This window comes from Hevea brasiliensis, chromosome 15 (assembly GCF_030052815.1).
Source record: "Hevea brasiliensis isolate MT/VB/25A 57/8 chromosome 15, ASM3005281v1, whole genome shotgun sequence".
NCBI classification, from domain to species: domain Eukaryota; kingdom Viridiplantae; phylum Streptophyta; class Magnoliopsida; order Malpighiales; family Euphorbiaceae; genus Hevea; species Hevea brasiliensis.
The window spans coordinates 57,908,505-57,925,348 of NC_079507.1; positions in this window are offsets into that span (position 1 = coordinate 57,908,505).

Sequence of the window (16,844 nt, forward strand, 5' to 3'; positions counted from 1 at the left end):
AAGACACTCTTTGTCCCACTCGAAAGGGTATTCAAAGGATTTAAGAATTAATCTCCTTAAAACCCATAAGTTCCACAAGATTGGATAACCAATTTAAAATCCCAAAATAGCTTGAATATGAACTCCCGAACTCCGGAATCGCCTTTTTATCATTGTTAATTTCTAATTGAATTTAATTACTTGCCATTTTAAATCTTGCCATATTTCAATTTGCTTATTTTAATTTGATGCAAATTTAGTTAAATCTCTACATTATTGAATAGATTATTAATTTTGCACATATATATTTCATACTCCAATACCCATCAATTTATTGCTTTAATTTAAAAAATAGTTCAATTTAGTCAATTTTTTTATATAAAAAATTCAATCATTAACACAACTTCTCGTGGGAACGATATCTTTTCTATATTACTTGTACGACCCATGCACTTGCGGTTGGGCCACATCAAATATTAGTCTCGACAAACAAATATTGAATTTCACTTCATAGTTTGATAAACAATTTTTTTTTTTACATTATATATATATATATATATATATATATATATATATATATATATATATATATATATATATATATATATATATATAGCCATGAAATTGATTGGATTAGTGTTCCGTATATATAGCCATGAAATTGATTATCATGGCCGATAAATGATGGCTGACAAATGAAAGGATATATATTTATATATATTATTGAATTTCAAAACAGTACATGATATATTCATATAGTAATTATGATTGAATTTTGTAGCCCATATAAAAATTATATATTGTCACATATAATTAATTTAACAAAAGTTAAGAGTATAAAATATTTATAATTCTGTTTGATTATGTGTTTATTAATAGTTATTGGTTTTGTTAGACTAATTATATTCAGGCATATTGAGAATATATTCATGAGTAGTAACATTGCTACTATTTTCATAATATAACGTCCATGGAAATTCTGATTATGTTAAACACTTTTTATGATTATGAACTCACCTATTTTGGGACTAATCAAAAAATTGTTTTGTTAGTTTGTTTAAAAATATATTCCATGGATTTCAAGAGCTATTTGGATTATATTAATAGTGGATATATCAATCAGTATAACACTATTAATATAATATATTGTTATTGGTTGTAATATTATTTGTTAATTGTCTTTAATATATTTTTTAATACTTTATCGGTATAAAAAATATTAAAGATGTTGGTTTATATATATATATATATATATATATATATATATATTTGATGAGTTCAATGAATTTTCTTGATTTTATTATAATCCGGGACCCTTAGGCGGGATTATAATAAATAACAATTTTATTCATAATTACTTTTTTAGCTGGATCTGAAATGAAACTTTAGTTTTGTGATTATGTTATCGGTATAAAAAAATGTTAAAGATGTTGGTTTATATATATATATATATATATATATATATATATATATATATATAAACCAACATCTTTAATTGTATATTGTCACATATAATTAATTTAACAAAAGCTAAGAGCATAAAATATTTATAATTCTGTTTGATTATGTGTTTATTAATAGTTATTAGTTTTGTTAGACTAATTATATTCAGGCATATTGAGAACATATTCATGAGTAGTAACATTGTTACTATGTTCATAATATAACGTGTATGGAAATTCTGATTATGTTAAACACTTTTTATGATTATGAACTCACCTATCGTGGGACTAGTCATAAAATTATTTTGTTAGTTTGTTTAAAAATATATTCCATGGATTTCAAGAGTTATTTGAATTATATTAACAGTGGATATACCCATTGGTATAACACTATTAATATAATATGTTATTATTGGTTGTAATATTATTTGTTAATTGTCTTTAATATATTTTTTAATACCCTATCGGTATAAAAAAAATATTAAAGATGTTGGTTTGTATATATATATTTGATGAGTTCAATGAGTTTTCTTGATTTTATTGTAATCCTGGACCCTTAGGTGGGATTATAATAAATAACAGTTTTGTTCATAATTACTTTCTTAACTGGATCTGAAATGAAACTTTAGTTTTGTGATTATGTTATAGGTATAAAAAAATGTTAAAGATGTTAGTTTATATATATATATATATATATATATATATATATATATATTTGATGAGTTCAATGAGTTTTCTTGATTTTATTGTAATCCGGGACCCTTAGGCGGGATTATAATAAATAACAGTTTTGTTCATAATTACTTTCTTAGCTGGATCTGAAAGGAAACTTTAGTTTTGTAATTATGTTAAATACATAATTCATGTTTCCTTTATTGTTTTATTCCAGCTGCTGTTTCTATGCAATTATCTGTTGTGAAAACTCTGAATGGCTCTAATTTTAATGACTGGAAAGAGTCTTTGAGCATGTACCTAGCAATAGCCTAACTGGTTTTAGCCTTAAGGGTTGATGCAACTATTGAACTTACTAATGAATCCAGTATTGCTGAAAAGACTTATCATGAGAAGTGGCAAAATTCAAATAGGGTTTGCTTAATAGTGATGAAGTATACTATAGATAAGTCCATAAGACAAAGTATTCCTGATAAAGAGACTGCTAAGGAATTTCTGCAGGCTGTTGCTGAAAAGTTTAAAAAATTTGACAAGTCTCAAAAGAGTCATTATCTTTCTTTGCTGGAGCACACCTAATATGATGGTGTCAGTGGTGTGCGGGAACACATCATGACACTTATAAGTTGTTTCAATAAGCTCAAGTCTTTTGGTCTTGATTTGGGAGAAAGTTTTCTGGTCTGGCATATTCTTGAATCTCTTCCACCCTAATTCAAAATTCTCAAGACTTCTTACAACTTCCAACAAGGGGAGTGGACAGTTGATCAGTTGATAGCCATTGTGTGCCAAGAAGAGGAATCTATGAGGAAGGGGAATACTCTTTCTGTTAATTATGTCTTTAAAGGGTCTAGTAGCAAGACTAATGAGAAATTTTAAAAGGACGAGAAACCTAAAGCTAAATTTGAGAACAAGAATGGTGGTAAGCATGATCATAATTTAACAATTAAGAAGAAGCCCTTCAAAGGCAAGTGCAACTATTGCAAGAAGCTTGACCATAAGTTAAAGGGCTGTTTTAAGCTTAAGAAGAAGCATGAGAAGGAAGGTAATAGTCTAGAACTTGCCCCTCTAGCTCTAGTATGTTTTGAATCAAATGTTGTTGATATTCCTTTAAATTCTTGGTGGTTGGATTCTAATGCTATCATTCATGTTTCAAATTCCTTGCAGGGGTTCAAAAACGTGAGGAAGCCAAGTGAAAAGGAGAAGTAGAACTCAAAGGGACTGTTTCTTCGAATTTATCTTCTAGACATGTGTTGGAATTAAATGATATTGTTTACGTTCGTTCTTCAAGGAGAAATTTAATTTCCAGTTCTATTTTAGATAAGTATGGTGATGTGTTTCTTCAGGATAATGGAAAAATTGTTATTTATTTTAAATCTAATATTGTTGGTTCCACTGTTTTATGCAATGGTTTATACATGTTGGATTTAAATTTAGTTCCTTTTCAATCTGTTGATGTTCCTATCAATGTTATTATTGGGCACAAACGTCAAAGAGTTAATGAGAACTCTTCAATATTGCACAGACGTTTGGGTCACATTTCTAGGGAAAGATTATAAAGGATGGTTAAACAAGGTGTCTTGCACGGTTTGGATTTCTCTGATTTTAATACATGTGTTGATTGCATTAAGGGAAAATTTCTTGCTAGAGCTAGAAACAAAGGGGCAATTAGGAGTGAAGGTGTGTTGAATTTGATTCATACAGATATCGGTGGATCCATTTCTCCTGTTGCTATGTGAGGTTTTAAATACTACATCACTTTTATTGATGACTATTCTAGATATGGTTGGATTGATCTTCTTTATGAGAAGTCTAATTCCTTGGATGCCTTTAAAGCATTTAAGGTTGCAGTTGAACTGAAAACTGTGAAGAAGATTAAATGTGTAATGTCATATAGGGGTGGTGAGTATTATGGCAAGTATACTGAGACTAGTAGAAATCCTAGTGCTTTTGCTTTGTATTTACAAGAATGTGGGATTGAGGCACAGTACACCATGCTTGGAACTCCACAAAAAAATGGGGTTGCAGAGAGGCGAAATCGTACTTTGATGGACATGGTGAGATATATACTTAGTCATTCTTCTTTAACAGAATTTTTATGGGGTGATGCTTTGAAAACTGTTGTGTACATTCTCAATCAAGTTCCTAGTAAATCAGTGCCTAAGACTCCCTATGAGTTAATGTTTGGTAAGAAGCCCAGTTTGAGACATTTTCTTGTATGGGGTTGTAAGGCAAAGGTGAGGCCATATAACCCTCAGATCAGAAAGCAAGATGCTAAATTTGTTAGTGGTTTCTTAATTGGCTATTGTACAAGTTCTAGAGCTAGTAGATTTTACTGTCCAACTCATTCTACTAAAGTGATTGAATCAGATCGTGCTGTTTATTTTGAGGATGAGATGGATAGTGAGAGTCAAATACCTCGTGTTGTCAATCTTAGAGATGAGACTATTGTCTTTCCTATGCCTTTGCTACCTTCCTCAGTAGATTTTAATCCTCATGAGGGCAATGATGAAGTTCAGAACCCTGTTGATGTTAATTTAGAACCACCGGTTGTAGATGCTGAGGGGCCTTATGTAGTTGATGAAGTTGTACCTTTGAGGAGATCTCAAAAGATTCGTAGACCTGCAATATCAAATGATTATATGGTCTATTTACATGAACATGAGTTTGATGGTGTTGATATTTCTGATCCTATTTCTTATTAGGAGGCTATATGTGGTCCTAATTCTTCAGAATGGATGAAAGCCATGTAAGATGAACTATCTTTTATGTATCACAATCAAGTCTAGGATCTTGTTGAATTACCAGATGATTGTAAAGCTGTAAGTTGTAAATGGGTCTTTAAGACCAAAAGTGGAGTCAAAGGTGAAGTAGAAAGGTACAAGGCCAAACTAATAGCAAAAGATTATAATAAGAGGAAATGTATAGATTATACAGAAACATTTTCCCCAGTGTCCACTAAAGATTCCTTTCGTGTGGTTATGGATTTAGTTGCTCATTATGACTTAGAACTCCACCAGATGGATGTTAAAATAGCTTTCTTAAATGGAGACTTGTATGAAGATGTGTATATGGTTCAACCTAACAATTTCATAGAAGCTGGTAACGAACACTTAGTATGCAAGTTGAAAAGATCCATTTACGAGTTAAAACAGGCTTTTAGACAATGGTATCTGAAGTTTGATCAAGTTTTGACTTCTCTTGGTTTTAAGGAGAATGCTTCAGATCAATGCATCTTTTAGAAGATGAGTGGGAGCCATTTCATTATTCTAATGTTGGATGTTGATGACATTCTTCTTGCCAGTAATAGCATCAATCTCTTGAACGAGACAAAATACATGCTTTTTAGTCATTTTGACATGAAAGATCTTGGTGAGGCCACATATGTTCTGGGTATTCAGATTCACCGTGACAGGTCTCGAGGCATATTGGGTTTGTCTCAAGGAGCTTATATTGAATGAGTTCTTAAGAGATTTAACATGCACACTTGCTTCTCTTCTGTTACACCTTTTCTGTCAGGTAAGAAACTCTCAAAAGCTCAGTGTCCTCAGGATGACAAGGAAAGGACTAAAATGGAAAAGATTTCATATAGTTGTGCTGTTGGGAGCTTGATGTATGCTCAAGTATGTACTCGTCCTGTGACACCCCTTGCCCGTCTACAGTGTAGCCGAGCAAGTTATGCCACTCAGTGTGTCGGAACACCAATTCATGTTTCAATTTCAATTAATCCCTTTTTATTCATTTATTTATAATTTTTAATAAATCTAAATTTTTTCGCAAATTTTATAGAAAATCCGACAGAGTGCCGGCTATAAATTGAAAAACAGTTCTTCTGAACCTGTTTAAAAACACTTCCAATATAATTATAATCTCAATCTCAGTCAACCACCAACATTTTTCAATAATTTCTCAAACCAATTCAGTATCTCAAAATTCACATTCATCTCATATCACACCAAATTCAATGAGAAAAACTCATATTTATTTCTGAACACAGCTCATAGGTAATTACAGCAAAAATATGATTACATGAGTTTATAATATACATAACAAAAGTTTACAAATACAAAAGACTTAGGTAGCCCAATGTCCTACCAATGCACTGCAATTTGTGAGGTGACTTTGAACTCTGAGTGCAGATCTGAAAACTCACCCTGTATGAGATCTGCTGGACTCCCCAGCTATGTCTCCAGTACCTGCGCGTGACAAAAGCGACACGCTAAGCAATTCTGCTTAGTGGTGACAATATAAAATAAAATAAAATAAAATAAAATAATAACATATATGCAGAATGTATATTTACATTTTTGGTAGACTTAATTTCAAATATTTATTGCAATATTATTCGATTAAAGTTTGGTAAGATTTATTAATATTACCCGAGTAACCTATACTAGTTGACTGAACTGGATAAACGGGTAAACTGGCACTGGGTATCAAGTACCTTGGGCCGTCACACCATCGGTCATATATGTATCTCCCAGTGTGCAACAGAACAGCTAATAAGCTGTAATAATTATCGGGGATTAAACCCGAGTATAACAACTCAATATCATAGCCAAAGGCTATTATGTCACAGAATGGCATGGAAAGCCATGAAATACAGAATGGCATGAAGCCATATGCAGTACTGCTAACAGAACTCTATTGGCATGCCAACCTATCCAAACCAAGCACATTAGGCCTACTAGGGCATTTAACACTTTTTATTTATGTAATTCTTTGAAATTGAATTTTTATGATTACTATTCATTTCATTGGTCAATCAAAATGTTGACTTTTGCATTGGCAATAGGTAAATTAGTTTAAATATCATCAACATACCACATTTTGCATTTTAAACTTGTTGGTATTGGTTGCCAATACCATCTCTAAGCTTAATGTGAATTGGACAGAATTTTCAGTTTTCAAGCTTTGGGTTTACTGTTCTATTAGTTACTATTCCAGTGGGAATTTGGAAAAATGATAAACATGAAAGTTGTTCCTTATTTTGTCTAGTTGAATTTCTTTTTTTGAATCACTCAATTTGGAGTTTTTTAGCTCAAGTTATAGTCCAAAAACCACAACTAGCCGGATTGAAATTTTTCTGGACTGACCATATCTACAGTGCAGTGAACAGTGACTTCAACTCACTTGTTGGATAGGTTCTGGTCATAATTTGGGTTAGGTTTCTTCATGAACATTGTTGGTATATACCTCAGCTTGTTGTGGGTAAAATTTCAGGTCAATTGGACCATTCTACACTGAGTTATGGCCAAATGACCAAACACTGTTCATTTGGTCATTCTGCAGAAACAGACTGCAGGTCACTCGGATTGGGGCAAGCTTTTGGTCCACTTGGTTTGGTCTTATGGGCATGGTTTCTTCACTAAAGTTGTGCCATTATGTGTCTAGATTCATGTCCAATTGGCCAAAAACCAATTGAACCTCTACAATTCAAGTTATGGCTGCCCAAACCTGCTGGACTCATGTTCAATTCTGCAAGTCACCTAGGGCAGCCACACTAAACCTAAATCCCATCCCTCAACACACTTCATTTTTGGTTTAAATAGAACTAAATGGTCACTAATTGACCATTAATACTCATTTTCATCATCACATGGTCAAAGTCCCATTTCTCCACTCCAAACCCTAACTCAACATTTCAAGCCATACAGTAGGATTGCATTTCATCAATCCACATAAAAGAGACATATTGTGGCAGCCATACTACCCTTTTTAATTTCATTAAAATCATCACAATATTGCCCAACCAAGGCTGCCAAAACTTAGGGTTTACATGCAAATGGTACTCCATCAATTTCCTTATCATTTGCACTCATTCATAATTGTTAAACATGAATTTAAAGTGAAATTTAAGTTTAAGTCACTAACCTCTATGGAGTGTGATTTTTCCCACTTGCTAAAACTCTTCTTTTCTTCTTCTTTTTGCTCCCAAAAGAATCTCCAAGGTGTAAGAAGATTTTTTTGTGTTGCTAGATTAGGGTTTTGTTGAGTAAAAGTGAGAGAAAGCAAGCTTTAAAAGCTTGATAATGGTGAGAATGGGAGAGGGTTCACGGCAAGGAAGAAGAAAGGGAGAGAGGGATCTGTTTTTTTATTCATTTTCAAACCATTTTGTCTCTTTAAGATAAGTTATGCCATGTGTCAACATTGGGTTGGGTGAAGGCACACTAATGACATCATGTGATGTCATAAATTCCCATTTAATTCATTTTTTTTTCTTTTCTTTTCTACTCATTTTCAATTCAATTTTTAGTAACATTGATTCACATTTTATGTCATAATAATTATTTACTTAACTGGACAAGTCGGCCAAAAATCACCTCTGAAGGCGAAATGACCAAAATGCCCTCCGTTTGGCTTAACGGGCCAAAATTGTCTGTACTAATTGAAAATTTTTTCTAAGTATTTTCTTGGCATTCTAATGCCATAAGAACCTCAATAACCCTTCTCTGGAGTCCCAAAAATTATTTTATAATTTTTCCCCCGGGTCTAGGGCTCCTAGTTGCGAGAACCGCAACTTCTCACTAGGTTACCTATCGCTAGGGCACCGGCTCATTTAATTTGGTTGTATTTTATTTCTAAAATTTTTCTTAAATTTTTCTTATTGATATTTGAGTTAATTATAGTTCCTCACTTTAGTTTAAATATTTTTCCAGACATTCTAGCTGTCCGGACCGACACCGATCACCGGAACAGTAGAATTTACGAAATTGCTGCAGGGAGGGTGTTACAACTCTTCCCCTCTAATTTAAATTTCGTCCTCAAAATTTACCTTATGCAAACAGTTGAGGGAACTGTTGCCTCATCGTCTCTTCACTTTCCCAAGTTGCCTCCTCGGCGTTGTGGTGCCTCCAAAGCACTTTCACCAGTGGGATCTGCTTATTTCTCAACTCTTTTACTTCCCGAGCCAGGATCCATATGAGTTCTTCTTCATATGTCAGATCCGGTTGTACTTCAATTTCTTCCATGGAGATGACATGTGAAGGATCTGAGCGGTATCTTCTTAACATAGACACGTGGAACACATTGTGGATCTTGTCCAGCTTTGGTGCTAAAGCTAGCCTATAGGCCACTGGACCCACACGTTCAATGACTTCATATGGGCCAATGAACCTAGGGCTTAACTTACCTTTTCTTCCAAACCTTAGTACCTTCTTCCACGGTGAGACTTTGAGAAACACTTTATCGCCAACCGCATATTCTATTTCTTTTCTCTTTAAGTCGGCATAGGATTTTTGTCTGTCTGAAGCAACCTTCAGATTAGCTTTGATTAGTTTTACCTTCTCTTCAGTCTGTTTCACCAGGTCTGACCCTACTAGTTTATCTTCGCCCAATTCAGTCCAGCACACTAGAGTTCTACATTTTCTCCCATACAATGCTTCATACGGGGCCATTTGGATGCTAACTTGGTAGCTATTGTTGTATGCAAATTCTGCCAGTGGGAGGTATCTATCCCAACTTCCCTCCAACTCAATGACACAACTCCTCAGCATATCCTCAAGGACCTGACATATATTTCATGTTATTATTACCATTTCAGTTCAATATGTGTATTAGTTTAATTGGTTTCAATTGTTTACCTGGATTACTCTTTCTGATTGCCCATCTGTCTGAGGATGGAAAGCTATGCTGAAGTGGAGTTGTGTACCCAAGGACTCATGCAACTTCTTCCAAAATCTCGATGTAAATCTTGGGTCTCGATCAGATATGATGGAAAGTGGAATTCCATGCAGTTTAACTATCTCACTGATATACAATTCTGCTAACTTCTCCAGTGAGTAGTCAGTCCTAACTGGCAGAAAGTGTGCTGACTTTGTAAATCTATCTACTATCACCCATATTGCATCATGTTTCTTCTGGGTGAGAGGTAGACCACTCACAAAATCCATGGTGACCCGATCCCATTTCCATTCAGGTATGCGTATAGGCTGTAGCAAACCTGATGGAACTTGATGTTCTGCCTTGACTTGTTGACATGTCAAGCATTTAGTCACATAGTCAGTTATGTCTTTCTTCATACCAGGCCACTAATACTGAAGCTTCAGATCATGATACATCTTTGTACTTCCTGGGTGCATAGCATAAACACTGGCATGTGCCTCTTTCAGAATACTGGCTTTTAATTCCCCATTATCTGGTACACATACTCTTCCTTTGTAGTACAGACACCCATCTGCTTTTACTTCATAGTCAGTTACTTTTCCCCCTGAGATTTGGCTCATAATAGCCATTAACTTTTCATCTGCCTTTTGCCCATCCAAAATCTGTTGTAGCAGGTTTGGCCTCACTTGCAACTCAGCCAAAATAGCTCCATTTCGAACCAAAGATAGATGGGCATTCAATGATCTCAAAGCTGTGATGGATTTTCTGCTCAAAGCATCAGCAACTACATTTGCCTTCCCAGGATGGTAGTCAATTACACAATTATAGTCCTTTAGGAACTCAATCCATCGCCTCTGTCTAAGGTTGAGCTCTTTTTGGGTTGGCAAGTATTGCAAGCTTTTGTGGTCTGTGTAAATGTAGCACTTTTCACCATACAAGTAGTGCCTCCATATCTTCAGTGCGAAGATAATTGTTGCAAGCTCTAGATCATGGGTAGGGTAATTCTGTTCATGTGTCCTTAGCTGCCTGGAAGCATAAGCGACCACCTTCCCCTCTTGCATCAATACACACCCTAACCCATTATGAGAGGCATCACTGTAGACCACAAAGTCCTTTCCTGACACTGGCTGTGTTAACACTAGTGCCTCTATCAACATAGCCTTTAACTTCTCAAAACTGGTTTGACACTTGTCATTCCAGTTAAATCTGACATTCTTGTGTAACAACTTGGTCATTGGAGCAGCTATTAAGGAAAATCCCTTCACAAATCTTCTGTAATACCCAGCTAGTCCCAAGAAACTTATGACCTCAGTTGTATTCCTGGGAGGCTTCCATTCCATCACTGCTTCTATTTTCTTAGGATCCACTCTAATCCCATCAGCTGACACTATGTGTCCAAGGAATGCAATCTCATTCAACCAGAAGTCACACTTGGACAACTTAGCATACAGCTTCTTTTCTCTCAGGGTTTGCAGAACAATCCTCAAATGTTCATCACGTTCTTCCCTGGTCTTGGAATACACCAAAATATCATCAATAAAGACCACTACGAACCGATCTAGGTATGGATGGAAGATACAGTTCATAAGGTCCATGAATGCTGCTGGTACATTTGTTAGGCCAAAGGGCATCACTAGAAACTCATAATGCCCATACCGAGTCCTGAATGCAGTCTTTGGCACATCTACGTCCCTCACCCTCAACTGATGATACCCTGATCTGAGATCAATCTTAGAAAATACTCATGCTCCCTTCAACTGATCGAACAGATCATCAATTCTAGGCAACGGATATTTATTCTTCACAGTTATTTTATTCAACTGCCCGTAATCGATGCATAGCCTCAAAGTCCCATCCTTCTTTTTCGCAAACAGCACTGGAGCTCCCCATGGTGACACACTGGGGCGTATAAACCCCTTATCCAGTAACTCCTGTAACTGAATTTTCAGTTCCTTCAATTATGTGGGCGCCATCCTATAAGGAGAAATAGAGATTGGTGTTGTACCCGGTAGTGTCTCAATAGCAAATTCAACTTCCCTTTCTGGTGGCAAACCAGGCAATTCTTTAGGGAATACATCTGGGAAGTCTCTTACTGTGGGTATATCACTCAGGTTTGGCTTAACTTGCCTAGTATCAACCACGTGTGCTAGGTAAGCTTCATTCTTCTTGTAACTGTGGCTGAGATAACATTGGACAGGAAATCTGTCATTTCACCCACAACAGTGATCTCATTACCCTCAGAAGTTTTCAGAGAAATTCTCTTCAATTTACAATCAACCATTGCCTGATGACGTGACAACCAGTCCATTCCCAAAATCATGTCAAACTCATAGAAAGGCAACTCAATCAGGTCTGCCAAGAATTCATACCCCTGAATCCTTAACAGGCAACCCTTGATTACTTTGTTCACCACTACGCTGTGGCCCAATGGATTAGTGACCAGAATGTCTTGGTCACTCTCCTCTACTAGTATCCCCCTTTCTACGGGTAGGTTGATGCATATGTATGAATGAGTGGATCCTGGATCCACCAATGCATGCACAGATGTATTGTAGAGGGAGAACGTACCCCTGATGACGTTCGGGGCACCTTGCTCCTCCTGAGCTCTCATGGCATAGGCTCTGGCAGGTGGTCTGCCCTCAGACCTCTCTGCTAGCTCAGATGCAGGCCTCTGTGATGGTCCCACTGCCTCAGATTTACCAGATTTTCTACCCCTTTGTGGTGCAGGAGCAGGTCTATCTGCTTGTGTTGGAGCAGCTGTAGCAGTTCTGCGTGGACAGTTCCTCAACTGATGCTCTGTCGACCCACACCTTAAGCAGGCACCAATCACTCTCCAACACTCCCCCTTATGCCATTTCAGACAATGTGGACATGTAGAAGATGCTGGGGCTGCTCCCCTGAACCCCATTCCTGGAGAGCTGCCCACTAATGGTGTGGACTGACCTCTCCTAGGGGTAAACTGTGGCCTGGGCCCCTGAGACTGACCCTGACCTTGTGGTTAACCTAAACTTTATGCAGGTGGACCTTTGAACTTCTTCCCAGATGTAGGAGATGAACTAGACTGACCCGGGCCCCTCTTCTGCTGTCTCTCCCTTCTAGTCTGCTCACTTATTCTTACTTTTTCAACTTTTATTGCAGCTTCCACTAACTTGGTAAAGTCTGTGATTCCCAAGGCAGTAATCATGATCTTTATGTTGTCATTTAATCCCTCTTCAAATCTCTTACACCTTTCGGCCTCATTAGGGACTATCTCCCTTCCGTAGCGGCTTAATCTGACAAATTTCTTTTCATACTCGGCCACTGTCAGCTGTCTCTGCCTCAGGTTAATGAACTCTCTTCTTCTTTTTTCCAGGTATACACTACCCACATATTTCTTCTTGAATTCTGAGAGGAAGAAGTCCCAAGTTATTACTTCTGGTTGCACTTCACTAGACACCGTATCCCACCATTCATATGCATCGTCTTGTAACAGAGATATGGCAGCTTCTAGGTTTTGCTCTGGAGTGCAGTGGAGTTGTTTTAAAACTCTGCCTATTCTGTTCAACCAATTTTCGGTTGCAATAGAATCATCTTCTCTCTTGCCAAAGAAGTCCATTGCTCCAAATTTTTTCAATCTTTTCAGGTGTGATTTCAATTGTGGAGGTGGTGGCGGCGGTGGCATTACCCCAGCCATTTGCTGGAACACGACTTGTGGAGATTGAGCAGGCTCTGATGGAGCTGGTGGAGCAGGTTCTCCCCTACCCCCAGTCTCAGCTACTGCAGGTGGAGCATGACTCTCCACTTCCTCCTCAACTGCCCTCTGAGATGAAGGGTCCATATCCTATTTAATAAAGACAACAGATCTGCATTAGTGTCACCTCGACTCTTACAAATGCAATGCATGGTATGGACTCAATCTAGGCCCAGAAACGCCTAAACCGCGCTCTGATACCACTAAATGTGACACCCCTTACCCGTCTATAGTGTAGCCGAGCAAGTTATGTCACTCAGTGTGTCGGAACACCAATCCATGTTTCAATTTCAATTAATCCCTTTTTATTCATTTATTTATAATTTTTGATAAATCTAAATTTTTCCGCAAATTTTATAGAAAATCCGGCAGAGTGCCGGCTATAAATTGAAAAACAGTTCTTCTGAACCTGTTTAAAAACACTTCCAATATAATTATAATCTCAATCTCAGTCAACCACCAACATTTTTCAACAATTTCTCAAACCAATTCAGTATCTCAAAATTCACATTCATCTCATATCACACCCAATTCAATGAGAAATACTCATATTTATTTCTGAACACAGCTCATAGGTAATTACAGCAAAAATATGATTACATGAGTTTATAATATACATAACAAAAGTTTACAAATACAAAAGACTTAGGTAGCCCAATGTCCTACCAATGCACTGCAATTTGTGAGGTGACTTTGAACTCTGAGTGCAGATCTGAAAACTCACCCTGTATGAGGTCTGCTGGACTCCCCAGCTATGTCTCCAGTACCTGCGCGTGGCAAAAGCGACGCGCTAAGCAATTCTGCTTAGTAGTGATAATATAAAATAAAATAAAATAAAATAATAACATGTATGCAGAATGTATGTTTACATTTTTGGTAGACTTAATTTCAAATATTTATTGCAATATTATTCGATTAAAGTTTGGTAAGATTTATTAATATTGTTCGAGTAACCTATACTAGTTGACTGGACTGAATAAACGGGTAAACTGGCACTGGGTATCAAGTACCTTGGGCCGTCACACCATCGGTCACATATGTATCTCCCGGTGTGTAACAGAACAGCTAATAAGCTGTAATAATTATCAGGGATTAAATCCGAGTATAACAACTCAATATCATAGCCAAAGGCTATTATATCATAGAATGGCATGGAAAGCCATGAAATACAGAATGGCATGAAGCCATATACAGTACTGCTAACAGAACCCTATTGGCATGCCAACCTATCCAAACCAAGCACATTAGGCCTACTAGGGCATTTAACACTTTTTATTTATGTAATTATTTGAAATTGAATTTTTATGATTACTATTCATTTTATTGGTCAACCAAAATTTTGAATTTTGAATTGGCAATAGGTAAATTATTTTAAATATCATAAACATACCACATTTTGCATTTTAAACTTGTTGGTATTGGTTGCCAATACCATCTCTAAGCTTAATGTGAATTGGACAGAATTTTCAGTTTTCAAGCTTTGGGTTTACTGTTCCATTAGTTACTGTTTCAGTGGAAATTTGGAAAAATGATAAACATGAAAGTTGTTCCTTATTTTGTCTAATTGAATTTCTTTTTTTTGAATCACTCCATTTGGAGTATTGTAGCCCAAGTTATGATCCAAAAACCATAACTGGCCGGATTGAAATTTTTCTGGACTGACCATATCTACAGTGTAGTGAACAGTGACTTCAACTCACTTGTTGGATAGGTTCTGGTCATAATTTGGGTTAGGTTTCTTCATGAACATTGTTGGTCTATATCTCAGCTTGTTGTAAGTAAAATTTCAGGTCAATTGGACCATTCTACATTGAGTTATGGCCAAATGACCAAACACTGTTCATTTGGTCATTCTGCAGAAACAGACTGTAGGTCACCCGGATTGGGGCAAGCTTTTGGTCCACTTGGTTTGGTTTTATGGGCATGGTTTCTTCACCAAAGTTGTGCCATTATGTGTCTAGTTTCATGTACAATTGGCCAAACACCAATTAAACCTCTACAATTCAAGTTATGGCTGCCCAAACCTGCTGGACTCATGTCTAATTCTGCAGGTCACCTAGGGCAGCCACACTAAACCTAAATCCCATCCCTCAACACACTTCATTTTTGGTTTAAACAGAACTAAATGGTCACTAATTGACCATTAATACTCATTTTCATCAGCACATGGTCAAAGTCCCATTTCTCCACTCCAAACCCTAACTCAACATTTCAAGCCATACACTAGGATTGCATTTCATCAATCCACATAAAAGAGACATATTGTGGGCAGCCATACTACCCTTTTTAATTTCATTAAAATCATCACAATATTGTGCAACCAAGGCTGCCAAAACTTAGGGTTTACATGCAAATGGTACTCCATCAATTTCCTTATCATTTGCACTCATTCATAATTGTTAAACATGAATTTAAAGTGAAATTTAAGTTTAAGTCACTAACCTCTATGGAGTGAGATTTTTCCCACTTGCTAAAACTCTTCTTTTCTTCTTCTTTTTGCTCCCAAAAGAATCTTCAAGGTGTAAGAAGATTTTTTTGTGTTGCTAGATTAGGGTTTTGTTGAGTAAAAGTGAGAGAAAGCGAGCTTTAAAAGCTTGATAATGGTGAGAATGGGAGAGGGTTCACGGCAAGGAAGAAGAAAGGGAGAGAGAGATTTGTTTTTTTGTTCATTTCCAGCCCATTTTATCTCTTTAAGATAAGTTATGCCATGTGTCAACATTGGGTTGGGTGAAGGCACACTAATGACATCATGTGATGTCATAAATTCCCATTTAATTCATTTTTTTTCTTTTCTTTTCTACTCATTTTCAATTCAATTTTTAGTAATATTTTATGTCATAATAATTATTTACTTAACTGGACAAGTCGGCCAAAAATCACCTTTGAAGGCGAAATGACCAAAATGCCATCCGTTTGGCTTAACGAGCCAAAATTGTCTGTACCGATTGAAAATTTTTTCTAAGTATTTTCTTGGCATTCTAATGCCATAAGAACCTTAATAACCCTTCTCTGGAGTCCCATAAATTATTTTATAATTTTTTCCCCGGGTCTAGAGCTCCTAGTTGCGAGAACCGCAACTTCTCACTATGTTACCCATCGCTAGGGCACCGGCTCATTTAACTTGGTTGTATTTTATTTCTAAAATTTTTCCTAAATTTTTCTTATTAATATTTGAGTTAATTATAGTTTCTCGCTTTAGTTTAAATATTTTTCCAGACATTCTAGCTATCTGGACCGACACCGATCACCGGAACAGTAGAATGTACGAAATTGCTACAGGGAGGGTGTTACACGTCCTGATGTAGCATTTGCTATTAGTGTCCTTGGTAGATACTTGAGTAATCCTGGATGGAGTCACTGGAAAGCTGCAAAGAAAGTTATGAGATATTTACAGGGTACTAAGAATTATATGTTGACTTACA